Source organism: Mustela nivalis (assembly GCF_964662115.1).
Source record: "Mustela nivalis genome assembly, contig: HAP1_SCAFFOLD_211, whole genome shotgun sequence".
NCBI lineage: Eukaryota > Metazoa > Chordata > Mammalia > Carnivora > Mustelidae > Mustela > Mustela nivalis.
The window spans coordinates 881930-891166 of record NW_028136423.1 but is presented as its reverse complement, the minus strand read 5'-3'; positions in this window follow the sequence as shown (position 1 = coordinate 891166).

Genomic DNA, 9237 nt, shown 5'->3' with positions numbered 1-9237 from the left:
ATGGGGATGGGGTGGGGGTGTCCACGAGCCTAGAAGCTGGAAATGGAAGCAGATGAAGTTTCCAATATCCTGGCCAAGGAGTGAGTCTGTCGCAGTGAGAGTGTCAAGATTTGCAGTTCTAAACTTTTTAGTAAAGTGGCTTATTAAACACACAGCTAACTATTGCCCGGGGTTCCTACTTTTGTAATAAGTTTTTTTCTGAAACTCAAAAAGGGGAGAGGGGCTCTCTGCACCACGTGCCAGTCAGGGCGGAACATCATCGTCACATTACAGGGTGTTTTCAGAGCCTGTTATCCTTTTAGTACGACATCCCTCCCACCCCGAGACAACACCGTGCCTCTTTCCGCCAACAGAAGTTGAGTTTTTCCCTTTCCCTCTTCCTTCTTTCGAGGGCAGAGCTCAGGGCTTCTCCAGAGATTCCATCCTAAGTTCATAGATCTCACCGAGCCGACCACATTCCCCTCCCTGTGGGCGCCAGGAAACACTGTAAACATCTGTATCTGCACCTGAACATGGGACCTTGGATCCCAGCTACAGTTACTTGTGCTGTGGTAACAAGGACATCATGTCGCGTTTCAGGACATTTTCGTATATAAGGCCTCGGGTCGGGATGCTCAGGGTAGGAAAAGGGTGGGTTCACCCCTGGGCAGAGTGGCATACCTTCTCTCTCCTCCTGGCCTTTGCCCGAGTTGGAGATGCCCTGTTCCTTCCTCTTCACCTGAGTAATCATTATCTCTGCTTCCAGAAGCAGCTCAGGGGGCCACCTCCATCCAAGGGGCCACCTCCTCCCCAACCCCGCTGGACCAGGTGACCCTCCCCAGAATTCCATATAAATCCCTGTTAACGTTGATCCCACTGCTTCCCAGAGGCTCTTTCTCCTTGTCTTTACTTTGTCTCTCCTGCTGGACCCCAGGAGACAGGTCTCACTCATCATTTTATCCCAGCAGGGTTCAGTATGTTGCTGAATTAACACATGGCATGTCCCGCACATCGCTGGCAGCTGGATGAACTGGAACACAGTGTGGCAGCATGTACTGAAGCAGGGGTTCTCAGAGCACCAGGGGATTCAGTCGGTGAAGCATCTGCCTTCGGCTCAGGTCATGATCCTAAGGTCCTGGGATCCAGGCCTGCACCGGGATCCCTACTCAACAGCGAGTTGGCTTCTCCCTCTCCCTCTGCTTCTCCCCTCCCTCTCAAATAAATACATAAAATCTTTTCAAAAAATAAATTTTAAATAAATTTTAAAAAAATTAAGCAGTTGTTCTCAGCTGCAGGTGATTTGGCTCCCCAGGGGACATATGGCAATGCCTGGAGAAACGTTTGGTTGATGTAATTGGAGGAAAGGGCGCCACTGGGCATTTGGTGGGGAGAGGCCAAATGGAGGTGGCCAACATCTGGCCATGCACAAGACAGGCCTCAGCAAAACATCACCCAGTCCACGAGGTCGACAGGGGAGACCCGCATCTAATCTAGGACCTGGAAAACCTTTTCCTAGGTTTACATGATCAAGGGAAATGTATCTGTCCATCAAAACCACAGGAATGTCTAAAGCAGCTTATCCTCGGAAGCCCCAAACTGGATGCCATGTAAAAGACCATTAACAGGAGAACGGATAACTGACTACAGTACCTACGTGATGGAAGACAACAGACGATAACGAAATTTAAGATGCCACATACGCGACAACAAGAAGGAATCCACAGATGTCCTGAGGAACCGAACCACCAGTGCAAGGTAACAGGCAAACTTGATCGCTGGTGATGGAAGAGAAGCAGGGGGCAGAAAGTGACTGACTGGGAAGGAGCAGGAAAGAACCTCTGGTGTGTTCAGAATGTTCCTGATCCTCATCTGGGTAGTAGTTACACACAGCGTGCCGCATGCTAGGACTCATGTGCTGTGTGTGTGTATTACACCTCAGCAAGCTTTACCAAAGGCAACGGTCCTCTAAGAGCCCCGGCGGGCAGGATTCACACACTGGAGCAGGTCCTCCGAGCATGACTTTCTAAGGATTTCTGTGCACAGCCGGCAGGAGCATTGTAGATATGTTTATGGAGACCTATTTCACCACAGACACCAAAACCCTTACAGTGGGTCCTTGATTCAATTCTGCTTCGGTCATTTTCTGCTAAGGATTGTGCTACAGATGTGCACACAGACTTAGGTTTCAAGAATATTTATCACAGCAGAACAAATACAAGAGGGAGGCAGCAACAACACGGACCCAGAGGAAACTGTGTGATACCGCGGACTCATTAAAATCGACATTTAAAAATGTAAATGGAAAACGACTACAATATATTAATTACAATTAAAGAGCAGGTCACCCAACAAGCTGACACCTAAGATATATGAAGAATATACTCAATATGATTAACTATGATTAGCTAAGGTCATGAGGGTTTATGGGATTTCTTAAAATTTTATCATTTTCCCCTAAAATGTACATATACTTATTAATAAGAAAAAATACACAATCACACTTCTTAAAAATAAAGGTGAGTTTTCAACTCTAAAACTGAGTACCAGGGGCGCCTGGGTGGTTCAGTGGGTTAAAGCCTCTGCCTTCGACTCAGGTCATGATCTCAGGGTCCTGGGATCGAGCCCCGCATCGGGCTCTCTGCTCAGCAGGGAGTCTGCTTCCTCGTCCCTCTCTCTGCCTGCCTCTCTGCCTACTTGTGATCTCTATCTGTCAAATAAAATAAATAAAATCTTTAAATAAATAAAATAAAACTGAGTACCAGACCCCACACAACTCCCAGATTCCCCATGGATTCAGAGCCCTGCTGCCTGCAGAAGCGCTCTATCGACGCTCATCACAGTGGCTGAGACAGATTAAATAAAGAGATAACATTGCAGATTTCCTGTCTCTTATCCGAATGTGCAGATTGGTTAAACAAATCCAAATCCATACATGCATTAGATCTCACTGAACTGCGTACGCCCTGAGAAAAAGACCCTGTAAAGCAATTCCCTGTAAAAATACGAAAGTATTTCTGACAGCAAAAGTTTTCAGATTGCTGTAACGAAAAAAAAAACTAAAAAGGCACGACCTTCCCTGATTAATATAGTCTCCCTCGAGAGAAGGCTACCACTTCCCCAGGTAATCTCATCGCCTCAGACGAATCCATGTTTCTCTGTGAAGTGGAGGTGATCGCAGCTCTCTCGGAGTACTCACAAAGGTTTGGCGTGATTATGAAACGGAACATTATGACCGGGGCCCGCTGGTTGTGGTCACCGTCATGCCCACAGCCTGAACACCACCTCCCTCCAGGAAGCTCCCTTCTCTGAATTCTGTGTGGTAGGGGCACGTGGCTGACTATTAGGGAGCACTGCATAAGGCGTACCCTGTCGCTCGCCCAGACGCACAGCTCCTCCCGGAGCCACCGAATGCCATACAGAGCTAAAGCTGGGAGCAGTGGCTCACCGTGGACACCAATGATGAGGGCTCAGGTACCTCAGCTCACAAACCCATTACAAGCATATACATTTAACTCTAGCTTTAAGATGTTTCTCCTCTTACTTCTCAGTCAAAAAAGACTTTAAGCTGAGTAAACCAACAACAAACCCTAAGATAAAACATTTAACCGTGTTAACTTCCTAAGGCCTACGGTCGTCTTCAGCTTCTCAAGGTCACACCTCCCTGCTGAATGATTACCGAGGGTTGCTGACACGGTACACAGAAAAAAAAAACTCTTAGGATGTCCAGCCTCTAAGAGAAAAAGCAAACAGCTCAGAATGCAGCCAGCCATGGCAAAGGAACCACCGACAAAGCCAAACACAGAGGGGCCCCTGAGCATCTGGGAAATCTGCCTGTTCCTTTGCCTCCTCAGAGGAAACGAGTCACAAGACTGCTCAGAATGGGAAATGAGAAGGGCAGAAGCCCGGAAACCAGCGCGTCCTGAATTTCGTGCTGCTTCCAAGGAGTGAGCCCGCCTGCTGTGCTGCTGTGTCAGTTATTTACACAGTGGGCAGGTGAGGCTGACAGCTTGAAGGGGTTATTTTAGAGGGAGAGCTGTAAGTCTGATCAGGAGAAGGTTCTGGACCCTGGGGTCCCAGCACGCATCTCCAGCTTCCAAGCTGACCCTCCCTTCAGACAGGGTTTAAGAGGCAGCAGGGCAAGCATGGTCTTTGTATTTAAATCACCTCAAGGGGGCCCATATCTCCAGGCACAACCAGAAGCCAGGGAGGAGAGGGAAGGGGGAGAGGGAGAGGGTACCTCCACTCCTATCTGCTGGCTGATCCAGGAAGCTAAATGTGTGGACAGAACAGAAGGAAGAATCTGGGAAGACTGGAAGACTAGAAGAGCTGTTCGTGGACTAGTCTCAACCTGAACCACAGAAACACCTCTGCCTCCCTGCCCTCCTCCCCTCGGCTGGGCACCAGGTGCCTCCCTACTGCACTCCAGATGCAGATCCAAGCTCAGGGGTGCCCAGTGCCGATGCCTCTCTCCGGCGCAAGGACTCTAGGGCATCAGCGGGACTCCTAGACAGCCCCTGTGATCTCTAATTTAAAACCAAAACCAAAATCCCCAACCAGCCCAATCCAGCACAAGCAATACATATTTATGTGTAAGACACCTATGCACACATACACATTCACTTATCTACACACACACACACACACACACACGCTTTTGCAGCAGAAGGCAGGCATGAAACCTGTTCCCTAAGTCCTTTGCTTTCCTCATCTGCTTCTAGCAGCAACAGCCATTTCTGCTACGGATTTTCCTATTCGAGGGTTGATCACAGATCCAAATGCCACCATCCTGTTTGCCACCCTTTCCTACCCCACCGGCCCGCTGACGTCTGTCAGTGAACCAGGGAACAAAGATGGAAGACAGGCCCAAGCTGCCTTCCTAAAGTGGGGTTATATTTGACACTTTAATAAACCTCAGAGCCTGAGCCTCTCTGCTCTCAGACTGGCCAGGGTGCAGCTCTCACTCTTACCAAACCCGTCCATCTCTCCTCCCCCCACCGCGGGGCACAAGGGTTTTCTCTGCCCGGCATCTATTTCCAGGCCCCATAAATCATATCCCATTGTTCCAGGCCATCTGAACTCATGCTTAATAAACCATCCACCTCACCCTTCTGCCACCACCCCGAATTTCCCACAGGGAAAGACTGTTTCAAGAAGAAAAGGAAATTCTTCATTAGGGCTGGATTTTAAAAGCAAGCTTCCACAAAAAACCAGAAAACAAAATTGGGTATAAATACCATCCAATAACCACTAAATGTCTTTGGTTAAAGCACCTGCCTGCCTGTGATTCTCAGGTCCAGATGTGAGCTCAGTGCACATCCAAAGGAAGCAGAATTTGAACCTGATGCTAAATGACAAATGATCCTGAACTTCATGATCATTTAAGTGCCACAGTGGCTAGACTAAATTGCTCTGATGCAGAATTTCTCGCAAGTATAGGTTACTGAGAAACATAATATTGCTTGAAAATGTATTTAGGTGCGCTCATCCTTCTCAGACCAACACTCATGGGCTCTTAGTCATAACCAGGCTTAAGCTAACACGATTCCCCTATTTTCCCCAGAGAGGGAGGGAAACAAGAGGACATGTCTCTCATGTTCCAAGATCAAAAACTGGATCACAGCACTCACAGCATCAAGTCTGCCAAACCAGAGCTCTGGGTACGTACAATTCTTAAAGAGCTAATTGAATGGAAAACAGCCATCTGGGGCTGGAAACCCTTATGACATTCTGGGAAATGTATGGGCTTTAAAAGGATTATGCAGGGTGATGTGACTTTCAAAATTCCCAAACTCTGAACTGAAGCCTAAATGAGAATATGTTAAATTCACCCATTCCAAAACACAGCACAGTTGACTCGGACCCTAGAGCCCAGCTGTAGCTCAGGGTGTCCACACTGCAGCCTGTCTGTGGGAGGTCTGCAGACCACTCCCTGCTGAGAGTCCAGCCAACCCAATCAGCCTACCAGCAGGCTGTGGCACAAGGTCCAGATCCTAGCCCAGGCACCAGCCAGGGTTCCCTTTGGCCTGCCCTCTTATGGTTGAACAACAATCATGGAGAGCCACAGGGAGAGCGGCATTGGGTCCAGTATGGCCACTCCCTGGTCCTCCACAACACTGGTTGCACACTCTTCAACACAAGAAAATGGTGTGCAGAAACAAGGGCCTGCCACAGTAGGCTGTCGAGCAAGGAACAGAAAGCATCAGGGGACAGGTGGGACTGCTGGCTGGTCTCCACCTCTCCCAGAGGGCAGAGGCCGCAGAGCTTCTGCAGGCTAAGCAGAGACGTGTCAGAATTACCTTCCCAAAAAGTAGGCAGTAAAAGAGGATTTCAAGCAGCCACAACCACCAGCAGGCCTGCGACCTCCCGATATCAGGGGCTTGACCATGACCGTGTCGGTAAGCAGAACACACAAGTGCCTTCTGGAGCGAGAGAAGACAGCTTAACGCTGATAACTGGTCCTCTCACTCTTCTCTGCTCTCACCAAGTGATCCTGAAAGGGATGGACAAAGTTGGTCAGATTCACTGGAGAAAACACGAGCCAGTGAAGACGTCCCGGCTCGCACTAGGCCTCCCTCCAAAGGCTGGCTGCCCCACCCCTGGCACCTGGGTAACGCTGCTCTGGGGCCATCCACACAAAACGATTTACGTACCCCCCACCCGCAACAAACACACACAGACACAGACACACACACACACAAGCTGCATCGGGCTTTAGGAACCTAACTCAAACGCACCCCTAACAACAACCCCACAGGTGTGACTGGGTTGGACACTCCCAGCAAGGGAGGGAAGGCCCTCCCCTTGGGTCCTTGCCAGCGGCAGGGTGCCACCTGGGCCTCCGCCTCATCCTCTCCATCCGCGAAGAAGTCGGAGCGGCCCCCACCAACCACCACCACGGAACCAGATTCTGGCACTTCAAATCCCCGCTGCCAGGGCCCCATCTGTGTGCTGACCGAAAAGCCGCCCTCAAGCAGCGGGCCCGCGGAGCATCTGGAGTTCTCCCAGCCCCGCGCTCACGCCTCCCCAGGCAGCCCCCGCCCCCGCGGGCCGCGCCTTACCGCCAGTGTCCACGAAGCGCGGGGGCGGGCGGTCCCGCAGCGTGGCACTCCAACCCGCGCTGGCCTCGTCCTCGTCGGACTCCTGCCCTTCGGGGCATCGGGAGGCAGCAGGGGGCCGGGGCCCTGTGTTTGGCGTCCGAGGAGGTGGTGGAGGAGGAGCGCGAGGCGGCGGACGTGCTGTAGAAGGCGTTCCCGCCGCTGTCCCGGCCGGACTCGCGGAACACTTCGTCCCAGATGTGCAGGCTCTCGTGGCGCGCGAGGGCCGCCTCGAGCAGCGCCAGCGCCCTCCTCCGCGCGCTCCCGCCGACCTGGGCCCTGGCCCCGGCCGCCGCCCGCGCGCCCGCCCCCCAGAGCGCCTCCCAGCCGCACGCGCCGGGCACCGGGCCCGCGCCGCGGCCCGCCGCCCCCCACCAGCGCAGCCCGCAGCACAGCGCCTGCCGCCCCACGCCCGGCCGGCCCGCCATCTTGGCCGCCTCGGGCCCAGCGCCCTCGGAAGCGCCCTCGGAGCTCGGGCGCGGCAGGCTGCAGGCCGCGGAGGGACGCAGAACGCGAGGGCGGGAGGCAGGGGCTGCGGCCGGGCCCAGGTGCCGCCGCTACCGCCACCGCTGCGTCTCCTCCGCGCCCGCTGCGTCCCCGCGCGCCCTCCCGCCGCACCCCGCGCTCCCTGGCCGACCTTCCCGGGCGCGAGCCGCCAGAGACGGCCCAGCCTCCTCGCACATCCGGCTCGCCCGCCGGCCAATGGGGAGCAGGCCGGGGCGGGGCCCGCGCGGGGCACGCCCCACACCCCTCGGCTGAGCGGGGCAAGGAGAGCAGCTGCGGCGGCGGTGGCGGCAGGGGGGAGGGCGGCCGTGGCTTCCTCGCCTGCGGGACGTGTGGCCCGGGACGGCCACCCGCAGGCCCCGCGCGGCCCCGCAGGGGGAAGGGAGGAACCGAGTGGGTGTCGGGGGTTGGGGGGGACGCAGCCGGTCTTCCCGCCGCCCCAGCCGGCTCACGGAGCGTGAAGCCCGCGCTCTCGGTCCCCTTCCGCAGTTGGCACCGGCGGCGGCGGGGAGCTGTCCGCCCCGGTGGTTCTGAACCAGGCGCTGCGGAAATTCCAGGTAGGCGCCGGGCCTGAGGGTCACGATTCCCGTGGCTGCTGTGGCTGCTGCTGCTTCGGTGCTCCACAGCCGGCTGTACCTTGAGCTCTTGCAAGCACAAGGGCTATCTGGCTTCCGGGAGCCTTGCTCTAATAAGGAGCCCTCCTCGCTGGTTCATTCCTGGGGTCAGGTGGTGACTCAGTCTCGCTTCAATACCCCTGTAATTTGAGGGGGTCAACATCCGATCTTAGTCATTCCTTCCGTCTTTGACCTTTGACATCTTTAAAATCAAAATATTCATTACCTTCCAAATATTAATTACTCTAACACCACCACTGCAACATCTTCACCCATACATTTGACACACTTGTCTGTTAAAGTACGGCACAATCACCCAGGCTTCAGTGTTCTGATAAACAATAGATCAGAAAGGTTTCATCCTCTGCCTTGGCCAGGAGTGAGTGGCACTCATTCCATTGATGACGATACACGTGATCAGGCGTTTCTTGCTCCTCTCTCCCTCCCACAATAATGCAATAAGTCACAATGATGGTAATTGGGCCATAAAGTCACTTGCACTCTGAAATAAAATAAATCCACAGAGATGTGAAGGGCTTGCAAATCCTACTGGGTATTAACTAAATAAGGATTACACGACAGGGAAAGGCATATTGCTATTTCATGCATAAAGGATGCAGATGCATAAAGGGTGAAGATGTTGGTACCACCAGCTAAAGTCGTTCTAACAGCAGGTGAGCAGCTTCTGCTCTCGGCCTCCCCTCGCAAGCCCCTGTTTCCTCCTCCCAAACCAGAGTCTCTGTACCAGCATGAATTCCTGATCATCACTGAGAGATGATATATAAAAAGGAAAGGATTCACATGACATTGCTTTGTATATGAATTGGCTGATATACGTGAAATTGTTTGCAAAGCATTTCAACTCCGTTGGAAGAATTGTGTCACAGAAAAGAACTGGTTTCCAGCACTTCTCTATACTGTGTTAACCAGGGAAAGATTCTGAAGAGAGTTCATACAGGTAATCAGACTTAAAAAGGTCATTGACACATAGATTAAAGACGAAAAGTAAGATTGCGTAGCTCAAGTTCAAATTCTGCAATTAGGAA